Below are 21346 nucleotides of genomic sequence, written 5' to 3' on the forward strand. Positions count from 1 at the left end.
ACCTTTGGAGCTGGAGAGAGACAGAATTTGAGCAGGTGGCAGACTGCACTCCGGGAGCCTGGATTAGCACTTCCTTCAAACACTGGAGCCTCAGCGAGGCACAGGGCAGGACAGCCATGGTCCCCTCCCTCAGCAGCTGTCTCAGGGGCCTGAGGCAGGTGAGGCCGACAGCCCTGGGGAAGACCCAGGTGCCCTGGGAGTCCCTCATCATCTCCTTTTGGGCTGTTTTGCTTTGCTTTGTTTTGTTTTTAATAGACTCTCCCTACATAGTGCGGGGTGACCTTGAACTCACTATGTAGCCCAGCTGGCCCATGTGCTGGCCTGAGTGCTGGGATCACAGGCATGCAGCACTATGCCCAGCTGGTCTGTTAATTTGCAGAAGGCTTGAACTTACCAGGCCAAGCGCTGCCCTCCACAGGGACAACCTAGCTAGGCCAGAGTGATAAACATGGCCTGACATATTGGTGCAGGGCTAGAGTTCATCTGTTCCACACTAATGGCTGCCCCATGGAGGACAGGCCAGGGACTGCTGTGTTCCTTTAGTGTCTCACATCAAACTCCAATGGCAAGGAACATGGCTTATTAGAATAAAGACTACATTTCCCAGAATTCTTTGTTACCAGTGGGGTAAGAATACAATTTTTTCCTCTTTTTTGGAATGGCAGGAGACTGAGATAGAAAAAAGGACCCTCAGCTTCCTTATCTGTACTGTTGGGAGGTTAATTGTACTTACCTTCTCTGCTTTTGAGAAATTAGGAATCTTTCTTTTGTCAAATGATGGAAACCCAAACTCACAGGCAAAAAATTTATTGGCTCAGGAAGATTCCAGAAAGGAATCACTTCAGAAATAACCCACTATGAAGTAGGGACCAAAAAGGGAAGAGGTTTTTATTGTTGTTCATTTCATTTTTAAAGCAAGATACACATCTATTCTATACTGGGATTCCAAATAATAGTCTCTCTCTTTTTTTTTTTTTTTGGTCTTTTTTGGTTTTTATCAGTACCAGGGATCGAACTCACGACCGCCTGCTTGCAAGGCAGGCGCTTATGCCGCTGAGCTAAATCCCCAGCACCCCAAATAATAGTCTCTTGCTATTGTGGCATGTCCAGCCAGTGATGGAGACACTGACAAAAAGATACTCAACTTTGTAAAACTCAAGGAAAAAGCAACATGGTGGGAAGATGAACAGCTGTGTTAGAGCTCTGGCTTGCAAACCTACAGAAAGCAGGAAGCACCCAGCGTATCCACTGGAAAGGGTCTCACTGGGACTCAGCTGCTCATAGCTTGTGTCTGAGGGTGTCCTGCAGGTTGGTGCTGCCCACAGAACCATCTTCCCCCAGCAGCCCTGCCCTCCTCCTCTCATTCTGTACCCTGACTTTCTGTTGCCTCTTGTGCCCCTGCAGGAGTCCATCCATCCATATAAGGTGTGGGCCTCCCCAGGGCAGCCGTGAAGGACACATCCCATCGATGACTTTGGAATATCACGGGTGACTTTATGGATGCCTGGCACCTGAGCCATTTCTGCCAACTCCAGCATCAGGACGGGTTGCTTAGCAACCCTTCCCCTTCTCCCTCCTCCCTCCTCCCTGACCTCCACATCCCGCCTCAGGTCTGAGGAGCTGCTACTTTGTGGCCGTACTTCCGTCCTGGGCCCACACTCTCCAAGCCTAAGTAGCTGTCAGGGTCATTTCCCTGGCTGTGAACGTCCTCTCCCCTGAGGCTCAGTCACCCAGTTGTCAGAGTGGATTTTCTCACTGTCTACACCGGTGGTCACCCCGGTGGCCGCTTCCTGGCTGGGTGCTCTGTGCGGGGCCTTGGGCCTGAGCCTTTCATGTGTGATCTCATCACGTCACACAGGGGCCTCAGCAGTGGGGCCTGTTTTCCTCTCAGAGGCCACAGGCGAGGCCCAGTCAGGGGACCGGACTCGGGGATCAGTGGGGTAGCTGGGGCCCCCCTGGCCGATCCTTCACTCCAGGGGTGGACAAACATTTTCTTTAAAGGGCCAGAGAGCAGACACTTTAGGCTTCTCTGGGCTCCTGGTCTCTGCTGCAGCCATTCCCGTGCTGTGGTGTGTGGGGACGGGCGTAGCCAGAAACAGTAAATAAACAGCGTGGAGCCCGGTGGCCCAGTAAAACACGATTTACAGAAACAGGCAGTTGGTCTGCAGGCTGGAGTTTGCTGATCCCCGATCTACTCAATAGTGTTCTTTTTAAAAAGCCCACTTTTGTTGTCACTAAGCAATTTTTATTTGAAAGGAGAGCTCTGTACTTGGAGTAAATGGGCCTCCCGCATCTCTTGCTGGGAGGGAAGGGAACCCGTAAGTAAGGACAATCATCCTAAACAGAGGGGCTGCGTCCGCACGGAGCCTGGCCAGTTCTTTCTTTGCTCAAAAAGATGATGACTAGGTTGAGGCAGGAGCTGAGAGCACGTTCGCACCAAATCAAGGTGCTTTCTCTGAGGTACCTGGAAGAACCGAAAGGAATCAGTGCAGGATGGAAAGTGCGGAGGGCGCGGGTGCGAGCTGAGGTCCGCGCTGGCACTCGGGAGGCTGCGAGCAGGACCAGGCGCAGGGAGGTGGGGGAAGCATCGTGCCCATCCTGGGGCAGGGAAACGGGTGCCCTCGTGGGCAGGGTGGTGTGGGGCCCACAGGACGCAGCACAGTGCGCAGGACCTTGGTGGTGCTCCCTGAGAGCTCTGGGGGCCGCCTGCACCCTGGACTGCAGGCAGGTATCAGCTATGGCGTCGAGGACAGGTCAGGGCTGGCTTTCAGTGTGTTCGTGTCAGAGAAGCTGCACAAAGCGTCCAGAAGCGGCTCACTTCAGCTCCCCTTCATTGTGGTTCCCCCATTCCTTCCTCTGTCTCTTGCTCACGCCATCTCTGTATTTACACATGCACACGTACACACACACACACACACACACACACACACACACACACATGCATTCTGCTTCTGCTAAAAAAATATTTTGGTTAGCTTTATTTTGGTAACTTCTTTTTCATCTTCCCCTGGGAACAGCCAGGAGAAGAATTAATTTGGATTTTTTGCAGAGCCGGGCTTCTCATTAAATCACTCCCGCCCTCTCTTAGAAGCCTGGTAATTCGGTTTAAAGATCTCCCACTTCTCGAAACATCCCTCATGCGCCTTCTGGCTCAGGCAAGTTTATTTCTGTTGGCAACGTTAGGTTTTCTTATTGTTGCCTGCTCCCCAAAACTCAGCCCATCCTTATCCTTGTCTACCCAGAGTGCCCCTGTTTCCTTTACACTTTTGTGGGGGTATTACTGGGGACTGGACTCAGGGATCCCTGAGCTGTTACCTGATCCTTCTGAAACACTTGGGGCTTTTTTGGCTGTTGCCCTGCTGGCTTGAACTTGTGATCCTCCTGCCTCGGCTTCCTGAGTAGCTGGAATCATAGACATGCCTTGTCTTTACGTCTTTGTCCACTGACATTCCTATGTTTTCCAGTTCTATTAAAACCCTTCTTGTGCCCAGTGTTACCTTTTTAAACAGAAAGAAGACGACGATCATTATGGCCCTATCGAAAGCGACTGTTTGAAGCTTTAGGTGGGATGTGAGGAACAGGGAGGGACGGTGGCTTCGGTGCAGTTGGGGAAGTGGGACAGAGCCATTTAATCCCCCAAGATGGATGGGGGAGAAAGGGGCATTGTCCCCTTGGCCCCACACTTGATTAAGTGTAAAGGGAGACAAGAATTACACAGCCCTCAGCAGGCTGGTTATGTAAAGCTGGAAGAAACTTCATGAAAACTTTCATGCAGTTAAGTCACAAGGATACTGCTTTATCAAATCCTAGGGACTGTGGGTGGGGGGACCGGGAGCCACTGGGAGCCACTGGGAGCTGAGGGTGTTCCATGATGTAGCCAATGCGGGAGCTGCGGGCCAGCAGAACAGGAAGGTGGCATCTTGCCCTCACCTGAACCGCACCATGTTCTTCCCCTTGGTCACATTCCCGGTGGAGGCCAGGGAGCCTGGACGCCACCTCTGCGGATGGGCCTCAGGGCACAGATTGGGTGGACTGTGGATCTGTAGGGCAAACAGTGACCAGCTTGAAGGACAGCCACATGGTCTGCTCTGTGCAGGACCGAGGGCTGCTGTGTCGAGGAGTGTATCGTGGGCAAGTGGGGTGCGTCTCAGGGAAGTCAGGGAGGTCTCCCGAGAAGAGCTGGTGCATAATCAATGCTGAGCTTGAAAGTGGGGGGATGAGGCAGAGAGTCCCAGACAGGGAGAGGGGACATCAGGAGAGGCCATCCTGAGAAATCACAGCTGAGCTATGACTCAGGCCATTGGGGTATCAGGGAAGAGAGTCCCAGTGAGGGCAGGCCCTGAGCGAGTGCCAGAGTGGGGTGCAGGGGAGTCGGAGGAGCTCACCCTGGGCAGAGTGAACGGTGGGATGCAAGGTTGGGGACAATGTCAGAGGGTCAGGAAGATTCTAGACCACATGTAGGGTCTCGTCACCAGGGTGAGGAGTTGGATCTGACTCCAGTGTGCTGGGGGCCGTTGCGGGGTTTGGGGCAGAGAAGCACAGAATCTGAGCAGCTTTTAAGAGGAGCCCCCTGGCTGCCAGGTGGAAAATGGCCTGTAGGGGGCGAGATGGACAAGGAGCAGCTAGGAAGCAGCAGACTGATGCAGAGGATGACTTCTGGATGGGAGTGGGGCAGCTGGGGAAGGGGGTCATGGTTGAGTTCAGGATCTGTTTTGAAAGCAGAGTCAGCAGATTTGCTCATCAGTTGAAAATAATGTGAAGGGGAAAGGGTTCAAGAGCAGCTCTAAAGTCACTACCTGCTCCCAGCGGAGAACGTATTGCCTGCCCCTCACAGCTGCAGTTCAGAGCGTGCTGACCGCTGCAGGCTTCAGGGCATTCTTTAGGATGCTCTAATGGAGAGCGGAAGCTCAGTATGTGACCACACTCATCTGATGGTCCTGCCTCTATCCACAGAATGTGCGTTTTAATATCCCATTATATTCTGTGGCTGTTTATGTCCTGGGAAGCAATCAAACTATTTTTACAAATCTATAGATTTTTGATGTCCGGGAAATAGGAAGTTCATACAGAAGTGTGGTGTGTAAAGGGAAAGAACCAGAACATGTTTTCTAGGGCAGTGCCAATAGAGGAAGGGAAGTCTTGTCTGAATAGCCCTAGGCTAGGCACAGTGATGGCCCCCAGGCCAGTGGGGTAGTTGGTCAGTTTATGGGGGAGTTGGTCCATGGCAGGTGTCACCTGCCCAGCTGAGCAGATGCCATGTGGCCAGAGAAGGGAAGTCAGGAGATGTCCTGAGAGCAGATGACATGTGGTCAGTGCTGGGCATGGAGAGTGAGGGGGTGAGGAAGAGGGTCCCAGGAAGGGAGGGCAGGACGTGCACGGGATGGCCAGCAAGGCCACAGGGACTCGATCTGAGACAAGTTCCAGGAATATGGGCCATTTACAAGCACTGGGGTCCTCTGGCTGCCTGAGGAAGACACCTAACTCCACCCAAACAGAGACATGCTGGATGGCTCCTGGGGTGTTTTCAGGCACAGGGAAAGCGGGGTGCTAGGAGTGTAGGGGATACATCCACTGCCACCCCAGGAATCTCGGCAGCAGGAATTTCCAGACACATCAGTGCTGGTGCCATCTTTAGAGTCCACAAGCCAACCAGTCTTCGTGCCTGAAGGAAAAGGACCCACAGAGCCACTGTGACCTCACAGTGTGACACTTGGGGAGCTGCAGTTCAAGGAGCTTATTCAACTGTGCGATGTTACATGGCCAGCGTGGCACAGGGAGGCTGTGTGCCCAAGGACCAGGCCTCACTGCAACTGAGCTTCCCAAACTGACAGACCCGAGTGACCTTCTGCCTTTCAGGATTTGTATAGATGGTCTAGAATATTAGTTTTTCTTTTAAATAAATTTACTTCAAAAAAATCTTTCTAGAGACAGGCATGGTGGTGAATGTCTATAATCCTAGCATTTTGGAGACTGATCAGGAGGATTGCTGTAAGTTTGAAGCCAGCCTGCGCTATGTAATGAATTCAAGGCCAGCCTGAACTGCATAGTGAGACCCTGCCTCAAAACAAAGAAAAACAAACCAAGCAACCCTTTCTATTCAGGGTAGGCAATAATGTCAGCGAAATCATGCACTTGCTTTCTGAAACACTTCAGATGGTCTCAGACAATTAAAACAGACAATGGTCAGTTAATAAGAGCCAAACCACCTCCGTGGGGACCATACTATAATTTCAAAAAACCTTGTAATAAAGGAACTTTTAGATGAGAAAAGTGGTTGCTGGTTATTAAACTCTTTTAGGCCTGGCCTCTGGCTATTGAAGAGAATCTTATTCATCAAATGCAATGTAGCTGCAATCTCAGCTACTTGGGGGGCTGAGACAGGAGGATCTATTCTGAGGCTAGCCTGGGACACACAGTAAGGTTGGGGATGCGCTCAGTGGTTGGGCACTCCTGGGTTCATCTCTAGCACTCTTCCCTGCAGAGATTGTATTCTGAGCTCTAATTTGTGAAACTAATATACGGGAGCTCCTGGGCTCTGCTGACACAGGAGGCAGAGGGGGGTCTGCCTGTGTTCCTTCCTGCATCTACTCGTAGACTATCAGGGCTGCTGTAACAAAATACCTCAGGCTGGATAATTTATAAACAATAGCAATTCTTTCCCACCAGTTCTGGGGCCTGCAATTCTAGGTTCAAAGTATCCGCAGATCCGGTGTCTGCTGAGGGCCTGTTCCTCACAGATGGCATCTTGTCTCTGTGTACTCTCACAGGGGAGAAGCAGAAGGGACAAGATGGGTCCTTTCAAGCTATCTTAGAAAGGCCCTGATCTCATCTGCACAGGCAGAGCACTCCTGACCTACCCAGTTCCCTAAGGCCGGCCTCTCAATGCCATCGTCCTGGGGCTTGGGCTCCCACAGAACGCGTTTGGGAGGACACAGACCCTCAGACCACAGCAGGTGCCAAGGCTGAAAAGGATCTGATTGGAGGTGTTGGTGCTGTGTGTGGTTGGAACGGTAGCAGCTGTCGCTCCAACCCGGACACCCGCAAGGGAGCCCTGTGGGGAGCACTGTGGATGGCGGGCACCTTCATGCTACCGGGACCTCAGGGCAAACCCTTTTGTAGCCCTTCAGGATGGTGGCAATGAATGGGGACTTTTTGTTGCTGCTGCTGCTGCTCGGACTCTGGCTGAGGCATGTTAGGGGTGGTTAGGAAGGTTCTAGCAGCCTTGAAATGCTCTCCACCTCAGATGCCAGGATTCCAGATGGGCAGGGGCTGACAGGGGCAGGAGCTGACAGGGTGTAACTGCTAAGCTGACTGCAGTCAGTGACCAGCCAGTCCCTCCCGGGGGCAGGTCAGGGTGTTGCTAACGGTTCTTCTCTCTTCAGGGCAGATCTCAGGGGGCAGCGGGTGACCGCGCTGTGCAGTGAGGGGGTGCATTAGCCAGGCCACAGGGATCAAAGGATCACCGCAGAATGAGGCAGGACTTTCCCACTTCCCTCTCAAACCTGCAGTGTAGACTCCTGTTTTCGCCCTCGGAAGACGGATGATTTCATTATTTGTGGCACTCGGCAATAAATCTCGGAGCCTCGGGAATGTGAGCTCCTTCCCCACGCTGTGCCTTCCGCTCCCGTGATTCATCACGTTTAATCTTTCGCTTACCTCGGATGCCTGCCGTGGGCATCGGGAGGAGCAGCCGCTGTGGATGGGGCACGGCTGGAGGGGAGGGGTCTTTGTGGAAGGGACAGGGCTGGCGTGGGAGGGTCACAGCTCAAGGGCGGCTGGTGCAGTGGCAGCCTCGGCGGGCAAGAGAAGAAGCAGTGCACGGAAGTGCCCAGCACAGCCCTGGGGGACCTGCAGGCCTGGCCCTGTTTGCAGGAAAATCTCCCAGGGAAGTGGGGGTGGAGACTGGACGCCAAACAGCAAAGAAACAGCCAGAGTTCTCTGCCAAGGGAGTGCTGAAGACTTTAATTCAGGATGAAATGTGTTCTTGTTTGTATACAATTAATTTTCCTCCCAAATGAAGGCTTTTGTCTCTCACTCAGTGTTTCAATAGCAGCCGTGTAATTAAAGGAGCATGTGGCTCTCTGGTTGCAAAGAGAGCTGCGCGGTGTTAACACATCGGGGAGCAAACGTGGCTTGGACTGGTTCCTGGGGCTTGGAAGCAACCACCTCTGAAGGCGACTGGGCTGGGGCGGGGATGAGGTCACTGGAAAGCGTGAACCTGGGACCCCTGGGAGTGAAACCACAGGGGCGCAGCTGAGTGATGGGGGTGTGAGGGAGAGGACAGAGGGACCAGGGTCATCCCTCAGGCATCCAGGGGCCAGGAGGCAGGTATGCGAGAGGGAAGCTGGAAGAGGGTATTTATTCGTGCTTAGGACATTCACTTTCACAAAGAAATATGTGCCCCCGTGTTCCTAGAAGCTCATGTCTCATGATTAGGGTTTTGTTTGGCTGTTTGCAGTAGAGAGATGCCGGAGAGGTTTGGTTTTAGGGTACAAGGACAGGGCTCTCTGAGCAGCCTCGATGAGGGGGACCCAGAGAGTGGTGGGGGCGGGGAGCCCACTGCCCAGGCCAGCGAGGTAAGCCGTGACTTCACCGTTGGAAGGTCCATCCGATTTTCTATGACTTCTTTTTCAGAGGAAGATGGGATTTTAGATCTTTAATATGAAATCTCACTTTTAATGTCAAAAAACCCAACTAGGCCAGCGTGCTGTTGTCTGGTCCCATGTCGCCTGGCTGGCTGTGGCCTGGGGTCCATGGCTTGGGACAGAACAGTTGTCTGCACACCTTCGTAGCAAAATGTGCTTCTAATTTTGGTCTGTGATTCATTCCATCTGTTAGGTACATGAGTTTTTCTGTTTCTAAAATAAGCTCCTTCTATTTCTGCTGCAATTTAGGTTCAAAGGCTCTAAAATCTACTTCTGGCTCCTCACTGAGCTTGGCAGTTGGAGAGATTAACCAGAGACCCAGGCCTGCACCCTAACACCCTGCTGGGCTCCTCTGGGGTCTTTGGACCCTGAATTAGTTAGGAATTAGCCTTGGTGGCTATGACAGAGATGATGGCTTAGCCAAGATCAAGGTTATTTTTTTACCCATGGAAATGGCTGGGCTGGTGTGGCAGTTGGGGTTCATGAAGTTCTGAGGGGCTCGGTCTCCCTCTAGCTTTCTGCTCCACATTCCCTTGGCCCAGGGAATCTTCCTCTTGGTCTGGAGGCCCCACTGCCGACTGCATTTTGGTGAGAGCCGAGGAAAGAAGAGAGGAGTAGGTCACCGGGCAGGCAGGGGTGGGCGACAGCCTTATCCGGCCTCAGCGTCCACGGGGACTTCTTCTGCACCTGGCCCCTCGGCTCTGTCAGGGAGGGTGAAGACCAGGGTCCTTATTCTGGGTCACAGTGTCCTGGCTGCCAAATAACAGAGGCTCTACTAGAGGAGGAGGGCACTGGGGGCACAGTCAGTGAAGCAGAGGAGGAGGACAGTTCAGAGTCAAACGCACAAACACAATTCCAACATCGCCCCGGGACTCTCCACGAGATTCAGCTTTACTCCTGACTCGCTAACCAGATTTAAAGCAAAAAGATTTTCAAATTACTGTCACAATATTGCATTCCAAACCTTGGTAACTGCTATATTTTCCTTCATCCCTTTTGCCACATTTGCCTACTAATTAGCAATTTTTTTTGGACACAGGGTCTAGCCTCATAGTTCAAACTGGCCTTTGACTCGCTATGTAAATCAGGCTGGCCTCAAACTGTCTCAGCTTCCTGAGTGCTGGGATTATAGGTGTGTGCCACCATGCCTGGGTTAGCCTATAATTTGTTTTATAAGTCATTAAATATAGGGTCAGTATTTTTTCTAAGTAAACTTTTTATAATAAATGGAAATTTTGCTGAGTGAAAGCAAAAACACAACATGAAAATTTGGGAGATGCACCTAAAGCAGTGCAGACAGGGAAAGTTGTAGGCATCTGTGAGTATATATTTTAAAACAAGAAAGACAGAAAAACCATGACCTAAGATCCCACTTTAAGGTACCAGCTTAAAAAGGGATTGAAATAAAACCCAAGTATAAATAGAATCAAGAGGGATAAAGAGAAGAAGTGAAAACAGTAACATAGTAAACAGAGGTCAGCAGACCAAATTAAAGCTAAGTCAGATGTGGCACTATATACGTGTAATTCCAGTACTTGGGAGGCTGAGGCAGGAGGATCAAAAGTTAGAACTCAGTGAGTCATTCAGTGATTTAGTGACACCCAATTTAGGACACCTTGTTTCCAGAAAAGGTCTGGGAATGTAGCTCAGTGTGAAGACCCTGGATTCAATCCCCAGGACTAAAACGAAACAAAACAAAACAAACTAAAGCTAAAATCAGTTCTTTAAAGCAGAGTTGATAAACCTGTAAGCGGCACTCTTACATCTTGATTTTATGACTCAGTTTTTTGTAGGGACACCTTTAAGCTATCTTACATCACTCTAAATTAAAGCGGTTCTTTACAATAGCTGTGCAAATATCTTGGGGTAAATATACTTGTAAATTTCTCATTCTTTTAGTCATAGGAATTTGTTTTATCTCCAATCCTGAGCCACTAGGACTAAAGCTACAGCTTTTGTGCATATTAGTACAAGTTCTGGGTACTTTTCTGTCTGGGGATGGCCTTTCAGCAGTTGAGAGCTGACAGGCTCTTCTAAGAATTGTATATTTACAGCCATCACCGCCTTTTCTTCTCGTCAACTTGAAAGAAGTGTTTGTGTATTACAAAAATTAACTCTATTACCACCTAATAACAGCTTACAAATATTTTTACAAATTTGCATAAAGATTCAGTGTGTGTGTGTGTGGTGGTACTGAGAATTGAACCCAGTGCCCTTGCATTGAGCTACATCCCTGCCCTTCTTTTAACTTTTATTTTGACACAGGTTTTTTTCTAAGTCACTAAGTTGCCCGTGCCAGGCTTGGACTTGTGATCCTCTTGCTTCAGCCTCCCAGAGCATGAAAGTTTCATTCATGTAATCATCACAGATTATCAAAACAGTAGTGTCAGTGCTTGTGCCTTTTTTAGTCCTTTCAAGCTTTCGAGTCTTGGTTTGTAAAGTTTGCCCAACCTCTCTAGACTATAATTGTATGATTCTTGATTTTTTTTTTTCAAAAGTGAGGCAGAAAGCTGCAGGGAGCCCTCTGTCTGTGGTCAGGCTCTTCCCAGGACAGGCAGCCCCTGGGGACTGACGACAGGGCCCTGGGCCCAAGTGAGTGGAGCTTGAAAGGTTCTTGCCTGAGTATAAATTACTGCACAGTTATGGCGGAGGTCTAACGTGACAGAAGGCCAAAGCAGGACCGCCTACCACTCCTGCGTCTCCTTCAGCCCTAATTGCAACCCCCTTCCTGTTTGCACGCACCGAGAATTCTACTCGGTTCCTCACACGTCATCAATGTCCGCCCCATGCGCCACTTCAATCAGAGGTCACACAACCCTCTGCCTGTCTATATCTAGTTGAAGGAGACAGGAGACAGCCCAGCCGCCATGGTTTGTGTGCTCCTTTCCAGTCCTCATCTCAATACAACTGTTCATTTTGTACTTTGGCTTCTCTGTTGCAACACAATACTCTAACAGAGCCGTAGTGTAACACAGCTGTGTGAGGGGCCTGCCTGTGGGCCAGCTTTTCCACGAGCTCCCGCCACTTCCTTTCACGGGCATGGATTCCTAAGAGCACCTTGAGCTCTGCCCCTGGAGCTGCCAGCCTGAGGCACAAGAAGTCGGTTGGTGTGGAGGAGATGGCAGGAATCCACACGTCTGGCTCGGTCTGCTGGCCGCTGTGTATTTTCATCATGAAGCCCCTCAAGTTGAGAGTCTCAAGATTGACAGAAAGTGTCATTTTAGGGATTCTCATCTGATTTACCTGAGACATGAGGAATCATCTTTTATTTTTATTATTAAATGTTTGTTTTCATGTCTGTAATCCCAGTACTCAGGAGGCTGAGGCAGGAGGATTGCAGTCAGTTCAAGGCTAGCCTGTGAGACCCTGTCTCAAAAAAACAGAGTATCTCCATGTCACATCTAGACCTCTTCTCTGATGTGCAGGTTGGCCTGTTTGGCTGTGGTCTGCACCTCTCGGTGTCTGTGGGCACAGGGGTTCCCCTGCCCCTCCTCACTGCAGGCTCTCAGCAATGGAGGGCCCCTTCTTAGGGCTCAGCCTGCGTCTGCTGACTCCTTTCCTCCGCTCAGTCCTGCCGTCTGAGCCCTGCTTCTCTCCACCTCACCGGAGGTCCGGGCCCACTGCCTCTGGGGGTGTTAAGAGACAGTTCTCCTGGTGTCCCTGCCCTGTCCTCCATTGGGACAGGGCCAGCTTTTATATGGCACCAGGTCAGCCATGTGCCTGAGTCCTGAAATCTCACACGAGTGCAGAAGCCACTGCCAGGATCGGGCCTCTTCCGCCTAGCAATCTGCCGCCTGCTTCTTTCCTGCTCTGTCCGGTGCCTGCAGAATGACTCCTCTGCCCCAGTCACGTGGCCTCTGCTCCGCCAGGATGGGTTAGGTGTCTCTGTCCCTTGGTCTCCACACCTGCTCTGCCCTCTCCCCAGCTGGGCACTTGCTATATCACCTGCCTCCAGGGAGGCTGCTCTGACTTTGTGTGAGCTGTCCCAGTGCCCCCAGCGGCCCAGCACTCAGCTCTGTCCTTTCCTGGAGTCCTTCCTGCGTCCGACCTCTTGCAAACTTTACATGGGGGCTGCAAGCCAAGCTGAGGCTGGGTGTGAGTTCAGTCGTTTGAGGTGGTCCCAGGAGACTCTTGGGGGGCAGGAAGTGAGATAGAAGGAAAAGGTGCCATCTTGGTGAGACGACAGGTGGGTGACCGTGGCAGGTCTCTGAGGGACCTCCACACGGTCCTGCCCGGGGAGACCTCAGGTAAAGGTCCACGTGGGCAGTGAGAAGCCTCTGCAGGACAACTGAGGGCCTGGTGGGCTTGCTTTACTTACTGTCTCCGGTTGTCACTTGCTTGTCACTTCTCCTGGGGACTGTACGCTCCCTGTGGCCTGGGCTTCTCCCTTTTGGTACCTTTTGTTCCTCCCCAGCTCTGTGATCACTGTGCGGGCCCGCTTGACCCTTCTGATTACGTGCTGAGAGTCTCTGCGGTCCATCTCCTGGGCTGCTGTGCTGGACACTGGGAACCTTAAAGAACTCAAATTCCAGACAGGGCTAGGTGGCCGGGCAGCTGCAGACCTCACCTGCCGTTGCTCTCTGGGTGGCTTTGGAGCCTGTGACAGCTGCGGCCGAGTCGGTTTTTCCGGCAGAAGCAGCGCTGGGGAGGGGCTTGGAGCCACTGCGGATTACAGCTCCCGTTTCACCTGCGCTTTGCTGAGGCTCCAAGGAGACGCCCTTTGATGTTGTCACCGCCATGAGTCCTGAGGCAGCCGTGATGGTGATGGTAATGGTCCCAATTACCCGGCCATCCAGCTCGATGGGACAATCAGGAGCCCAGAAATTGCTCCTGAGCGCAATCTCTAGTGACAAGGATTTTGTATTTTTGTTTCTTCCTTTACTGGAGAAGGTGACATCGTTTTAGAAATTGTCCAAATGATTAAGACCCCAAGGACACAGATTCCTGATGGCAAAGGTTCCATCTCTACATCTGTGTGACCCTTGATTGAATCCTGAATTGAAAGCAAAAGTTCTAAATTTGGCCCCTGGGCTATATGACTGTGTCTTCAGCATCTGATTTGGGTGTGAAAATAATCTTGAGATTATATAAGAATGTCCTTTAGGAAAAGCACTGAATGTTTGAGAGGTGAAACAGCACGGTCTCTACACATACTTAGATGGCTTCCAGAATAGGAAACACATGTGCCCACACACGAGCGTGCGCACACACACACACACACACACTGCACGGTCACTCCCCTGGAGACAGAGGACCTCACATGGTATACGATGCCCAACTGGTGACCCACACCAGACATGTGATGTTCGTTGTAGGACTCTGAACATGGGGAAAAAAATGAAAAAAATTATAAAACCAGACAGGACGGCTTCCTAGTTAGGACTGGGGACAGCCAGGATTTCAGCCTGCCTCGCTGAAACGTGTCTCAATGTTGCTAACACCATGACAAGGAGTGTTTTTCTATCTTGTTTTTTTTTTTTTTTTAAAGCTCTAAAGAGTAAAATCTAGACAGAGCTGAAGAATAACAGATTCTGTCTCACGCCAGGGGAAGGTGTTCTAAGGCAGGGTGGTGGGGTGGCCAAGGGCCCGAGGCGGTCAGGAAATGTGAGCCAGGGCTATGGCCAGCACCTCCTCCAACATCACTGCTTAAAGTCCAGCGAGGACCCTGATGTAGTCAGGGTTTACAAGGGAAAAAGATCTAACATAAGACACACAATTCACAGGATTATTTTATAATATTCCTCCAAAGAGCCAAATGCAAGCGTGTGGAAGATCTGTCCATGCGTTAGAGACCCAAAGAATCTGGCCGAGGACCTGGATCCCACAGCACTGTCCTCCACGAGCCCAGCTGGAGGCCTAGAACCCAGGGCCATGTCCTCCACGAGCCTGCACCGGGAAGGCCCACAGGTCAGTGTTGGAAGCTAGAAAATCTAGGATCTGTGCCAGCAGGCTGAGGGATCTGCACTGGAGCCAGGAAGCAATGCTTAAGGTAAGGGCCGGAGCTCCCTCCAAAGACAGCCATCCTCAGCGACAGTGAGGCCCCGAGCCCCTCCGCTGATGAACACAGTTGAGTTCATATAGGAAAGCCAGCTCGACAAGCTTCTCCCGGAGCATCACCAGCACCATCTTCCCCTCCACTTCTCCTTTCATGCTCTTGGCAACCACCCTCAGGCGGGCCCTGCACACCCAGCGCACACCCAGCACCTTGCTGACTCAGTTCAGTCGGGCCTTACAAGCTATCAGATAATCCATCACGGGACTTTAGAAGAACAGGAAAGCAGGCTGAGCAAGATCACACACTGTAGGAAGCGCTGTGCTGCTCAGCGGGCAGCTGCAGATTCCCAGTAAAGTGCCAGGATTAAACCAATGAGCCACAGGAGAGAGCGGTCAAAGGTTACTGGGGCCAAGAGATCTTCAAATTCCAGGCAGGGTGTGCCAGTCCTGGAAGGAGGCTTTGCAGAGGGAAGTTGTGTCCTTAGGCTGAGATACCCCGGGGATGCCCTGACCCCTACGTAGGCTGAGATCTGAGCCCAGAGGACAGGTTTTGGAGTGAGTACAGGGATGATCCTTTTGCTGGGTTCACTGGCCCTTTCTCCTCAGGGAACCACTCTTGTGGCACAGCCTGGACAGAACAGCAGGCCCCTGGGGGGGCTTCATTCTCAGCCCGAATCTCTCCCGAGGGAGGGTCTCATGGCAGGTGCCTTGGCAGGGTCCTGTACTTCATTTAGGGTGAATATATCTTCTTCCCCAGCCCCACCCAGCCAGGACACCTGCCATGGGGAGGAAGGGACATCTCTGCCGTCTGAAGGGCATCGATGAGGGCTCTTCCTGATTGCACAGCAGGAGAGACAGAGGCAAATGAACCAATTAAGGCTGCACACCAACTGCATTCCACATCCCAGGGAGTTGAGACTCAAGTCCCATGTGGACAGAGTCCAAAATAGAAACCAAATCAACATCTCAGAAAGAAAAAGCCACATTTGATGCACACATTCAAAGGAAAGATGTCTTGGTTGCTGGGAGCATTTGGGATGGCTCTTACTCCACAGCCGGAAATGTCACGCAGCTTACCCCAGACATGAAGTCCTGGGCTCACCTGGGAAGGAGTTCGCCTGGGGCCCGGGACAGGTCAGGCCCAGCACAGGTCTGACAGTGAGATATTGGGAGCAGGACCAAGGAGGTGTCAGCAGGTATCCATGTGTCAGCAGAGACAGCTCTGCTCCCTCTGTGCACACTTCTTGGGTCAGCATTTCCTGAGGTCAGGTCACAGCAGGCCAGAAGGAGCTGCACCTTGTTTGACACAGGAGACAGGACATGAGCAGGTCTGCAGGTGACAGTGTTCTCCCAGGGCGGCAGGGCCGACGGTGTTTCAGATGCTTTTTCCTGAGAGGAAATCGTTCTGGGGCCTGCTGTCCCCCACCCTGTGGCTGTCCCAGACTGGGCAGGAGTGACTGACCAGCAGGATGTTACTGAACAGGTCCAAGAAGGGTCCCTCAAAAGGAGACAGAGATCGTCAGCTCACTCTACTAAAGAACAGAAAATGGGTTCTCGGGATGTGTCAGTAAAAGATTTATTTAGCAGAAAAAGTACACATTCCAAAGGAAGTGTGGGTATTCCAAGAGTGAAATGTATTTGTGTGGTCTTGGGTGATGAAGCTGTGAGCGCCACTTCGCCAGGTCCCCCATCTGGTGGGCTGTGTTAGACGCAGACCGTTCTCCCGTGTTCTGATGGAGATCCGATGTCCCCACATGCTGCTCCCCAGAGGACGCGGGGCTGTGCGGGGAGGATTTGCAGGTGAAAATCCGGAGCCCAGAGCCCCTGGCACTGGCCCGTGGTGTCTCTGAGTGGGTACCCCCAAATCAGATACAGTGGTTTTCACCAAAATTCAAGGCTATGCATCAGATGTGGCTACGAGTTGGTAAACTGGGGTTTAAGGGATAAAAAAAAGAGAAAAACATCATGATTTGTAGCAATCACTGGTTTCTGTGGTGGGAATTTATTCACAGTTGATTTCCAGACTTGACAACCCCTACTTTCCTGCCTCTTTTTTTTTTTTTTTTTCCTTGGTCTTTTTTCTTTTTATTGGTACCGGGAATCAAACTCACGACTGCTTGCTTGGAAGGCAGGCAGGCAGACGCTTATGCCGCTGAGCTAAATCCCCAGCCCCTTTCCTGCCTCTTTTACAAAGGGCTCAGCACCCAGCTGCTGTGAGAGACCGGGCCGGGCGTGTCTCCCAGCAGAGGTGGTGGTCAGCACCCCTGCCACACACAGCGGGAGGCTGGGCTCACTCACAGAACCCAACCAGCAGCTTCCTGCGGGGTTCAAGGAAGATGGGCACAATCAGGGAGGGGCGGGGGATGAGGGGGAGCCCGGAGCCCGAGGAGCCCCTGGACCTTTGCAGACGGCCCCCCCTTCATCAGCTGCAGAGCGCAGGCCCGGAGGGAAGAAGGTAACAGCCGGCAGCTGCAATTGTATCAGAAAAATTACAGGAAAATCAGTCTCTGAGCCACACCGAGGACCTGAGAGTAAGGCCCATTTACCACAGGGACGATGCTGCCAACAGGGGACACAAGCACACAGCCCGTCTCCCCGCGCTGTGCTAGCTCTGGCCTTTTGTCCCAGAGAGTCAGGGAGCACTGTGGTGCAGAGCGGGGACCCTGAGCAGACCCTTGGCAGCTGCTTCTCATAATGCCCGCGGCCGCCATGCACCTTCTCTGTGCCTGGGACTGGGAAGGGAAGGTGGCAGCAGCTGTGTGCTTGGGAGGAGAGCGGTTTATTAGGGCAGAGCCTGAGAGCATTGGGCCATGTTGGTGTTTGTAAAGTGAATCACAGAGCCTCTTCTGGGAAACCTCGGTGCCCATGTGACTTGGATTTCCCTCCAATGGCCTTTGTCCTCACGAATGATGGTCCTTAGGTCACAGGACATTGTGTCATTAAGGGAGGGCTGATTGTTGGGACAGAAAGGTACCAGATATTATGGGAGGGACTTTTGGGGACTAGGAGGTGGCCAAAAGACCAGAAGAGTCACCAAAGAAGTAACACTTCATCCCAGACCTGACAAGTGACCAGGCCACTGGACATAAGTGGGTGAAGGCCCAGGGTCGGGGCAGAGAAACTTTCCAGGAAATGAGCAGCATGTGCAAAGGTCCTGAGGTGCTGGGGGTGTTGGCATGGACAAGTATGGAGAGGAGTTCAGAGTAGCCATGACTGAATAAACACAGTGGCCAGTGACTGACGTGGGTCTTGTCCTTGAGACTACAGCAGTTACAGGGTGTGGAGGAGAAGCTTCAAGATGTGTCTGGGGATAAAAGAGCAGTGCAAGGAGCAGTCAAGGGGTAAAATGAAAGAGCCTGACCCCAGTGTGTGGGCTGGTGCCAGTGACCAACGGGAACTTCACCTTCTGCCAGGGCTGCGGGTCGTGTGGGGAGCAGGGGACCCACGTGTTTCTCTGCAAGGGACTTCATGTCCACTTGTGATGCCCGTAACGGGTGGAATTGCTGAAGTTCCTTAAGAGGCCAAAAGAGCTTCCCTGCTTCACTGGTCCATGCTGTGGGGCAACTATTTCTGTACCTGACTCGGGGGTACCGGCTCAGAGGCTCCTCCCTAGGACCATGAGCCTGTACCTCAGTCCTCAGGGGAGCAGCAGTGTGGGGGCAGCGGATCTCCACTCGGAACACGGGAGAATGGTGTGAGTCTAACACAGGCCACCAGACGGGGGACCTGGCGGAGCGGGACTCACAACATAAGGATTTTTAGTCTCAAAACTAAAGAATTAACCAAAGATGCCTGAAGCGGTGGAATTCAGTGACAAGATGACTGTGAATCATTAAGGGTCCCATGCGTGGCTGCGTTTCAAGGAGGCTCATTCCTCAGCCTGTCACACAAGACCTGCTTCCCAGCACGCAGGGCCCCTTAATTAAATCTTATTTGTTGAGGAGACAGAGGTGTTTGTATTTCCTCGGGCTCCATTGTTACAAACTTTGCAATGCTTTCTCGGAAAATGCTGCATTCTGCGTGGAGGAGATGGAGCCTCACCTCACTGCCCTGCCTCACCATGGCAAGGAGGACATGGGCAAGTTCCCTGCCAGCGGCCAGTTGTCCTCCTCAAAGGGCCCCGAGGGCATCACCTGGAACTTGTGGAATAATCAGAGCACCCTTCGAAATTTGCTGCGTGTCAGGCTGGCACCTGGCTGCACAGTCGGGCAGCCCGTGATGGCCTGGAGTAATGGCCTCTGGCTTGAAGGCAGTCACTTTTCTGTGCCTTCTGGGGCTTCACTGTGTCCCTCACTTCTTGGAAGTCTGGTGGTGATACTCTGATCAGCAGCACGCCTCTCCTCCTGTCCACCTTTTTCTTGTTGCTCAAATTCATGTTCCTGACACCACAAGTACCACCTGGACCACTGTGAGGTGAGGACAGCCTCAAATTCAAGGTCCCTGGCAGGTAAACAGCAATGTCAAACCCACAGATCTGATTACCATCAACCACCCATCCAGAAAGCAAGACCTTGGTGGTGGTGGTGAGGGGCGGGTAGTTCATGAGCTCCTTGGCGCGGCCTGTGGGCCCTGATCTGTATCAATGCGAAGAGGCCAGGGAAGGGGTGCTGGGAAACCAGGCAGCCGCCCTCCACCCCCTGCCATGCGACACTGAGTCACCCACACGTCAAGCGGGGCCTTTGTGCTGGTGAAGCAGCCATCCCACGACCTCAGGTCACCGTCATGGAGTCAGAGCCAGGCTGGTGAAGGTCCCTGGTCACCTTTCCTCTGGTAGAAAAAAACCAATGGAGGCTTGGACACCTGCCCTCGTGTTCATGGGAAGCCACTGGACAGGAAGCTGGGGGAGGGAGTGTCTCTAACAATTCGGGTCACAAAGAATTTTGTCTGAAGTTCAAGGTCATCCAGGTGCAGCCTGTGGCTTCTGCCACAGTCCATCCATCACGGCCTCCAGTGAATGAGCCTCAGGTCATGCCAGCCCGCGTGGACGCAGGGATGTGTCACTGAAAGTCCGTGAGCATGTGCCCTGGTTCCTGCCCAGCCAGCCCAGTCCGGAGAGCAGCATACCAGCTCCTCTCTCCCGGGCTCAGGTACCCTGGTGATAAACTGTCCTTATGCCATTTCTGCGTGTCACCTAAAGTAAGAAAAAGGGGACCGAGAGATGAAGTGCTTCTGTCTGTGTTCCTAGAAGAAGATCCTGACCTCAGGGCTCCAACAAGTGTCACCAAGCTGAGTCTGGTGTGAACCCCAACAGTCAAACATCTTCCTTCCTCTCTTAAGTCTTGGATCTAAGATGTGTCCCCTAGGTCTCTTGTGTCTGGGGAGTGACTGAACGGCACTGCTATACTTGAATAACCCACTGACGCTCTGGGAGGCTGGACCCGAACACCCTGACCCAGAAGGGCATATTCTTGTACCTAGCTCCTTTTTTTCTCTGCTTTCTGGCTGCCATAGAGACGAGCCGCTTCCCATCTGCCATGCGTTTTTGACCCAGCTGACCATGGACTGAATGCACTAAAACTGTGAGCCTAAATAAACCTCTCCTCCTGTGAGTCATGGCTATTGGGTCTGGTGATGGGAAAGCAGACTCATGTACCCCGCCCTGAATCCAGGTTTGCTTAGATATTGTAAGAAGGGTGTGCTCCAGTGCCAGGGACAGATTACGATTGGTGGAGTTTCTTCCTGGTCTCTTCACTGAGCTTTTGGTGATTGGTTGATAGGCAGATGGGTCATGTCCCATCAGTGAGACTAATTGGGGAGATTTGGTGAGTGCCTCAGGGGGCTCTTTTGTTTACACAGATATATAGGACAAACTCTCTCTTTTGTATATGTCATTGGTGGCACCTTACCTGAGAGCAGATTTGGTGGGAGGATCCAGAACTTTGGGGCATTGTTTTCAGCCCGTGTTTGTACACAGCCTGAAGCCAGAGCCCTGGGTTAGGTACAGCTTAGTCTTAAAGCTTCATAGAGCACAAAGGCTGACAATTAGCTCCCTGCAGTCAGCAGATGATGCACCTCGGGTGGGGCAGTATCCCCACCTGCTGTTCTCTTCTGGTCCTCTATATAACAGCTTCTCCTTCTCTGCCGGGCGTGGGACTGGTCAACACAAGCTCACACGCCTCCCTCAGAAACAGGCACACGTGCCATTAATATCTCTCAAAATGCGCCCTGAGTTTGAACTCCCTTATCCCACCATCCTTGCCCTTTCTGAGCCCTTTCTGGCACTCCTCTTTTATAAGTGTCTTTAGTTGTGTTCTTGTGGCTGCCTCAAGGTCCTGAATTTGTTAAAAATGTTTACTTTTCATGGTCATTTTGACTTTGGAGAAGAACCAGAGTTGGAGAATGCCAGATTCAGTAAATAAGTGTGAAGACACACCTATGGCTTGTTTTGGGATGTTCCCCCAAATCCTTGTGTGCTCACATGTGGGGCTTTTGGAGGCGCCTAGATCTAGTATGTGTGGCTATGGATGATGGGTGTGATAACTGGATTAGCACGCTGATGGGGTTAGTGGGTTCTGAGTGTGGCTGAATGGATTTACTGAAGACGAAAGACCCAGCCTGGCACTGAGCAACAGGCTTGTGGCCTGCATGAAGCGAGGTTTACTGCTCACTGCCTCCTGCCTGCCTACCAAGGACTGTTTCTCCTCTATCACATCTCTCTGCCATGCTGCCTAGCCTTGGAGCTGGCAGACTGTGGACTGAAAGTTCTA

Source organism: Cavia porcellus, unplaced genomic scaffold (genome assembly GCF_034190915.1).
Source record: "Cavia porcellus strain 051 isolate PalLab524CR breed Dunkin Hartley unplaced genomic scaffold, mCavPor4.1 scaffold_5, whole genome shotgun sequence".
NCBI lineage: Eukaryota > Metazoa > Chordata > Mammalia > Rodentia > Caviidae > Cavia > Cavia porcellus.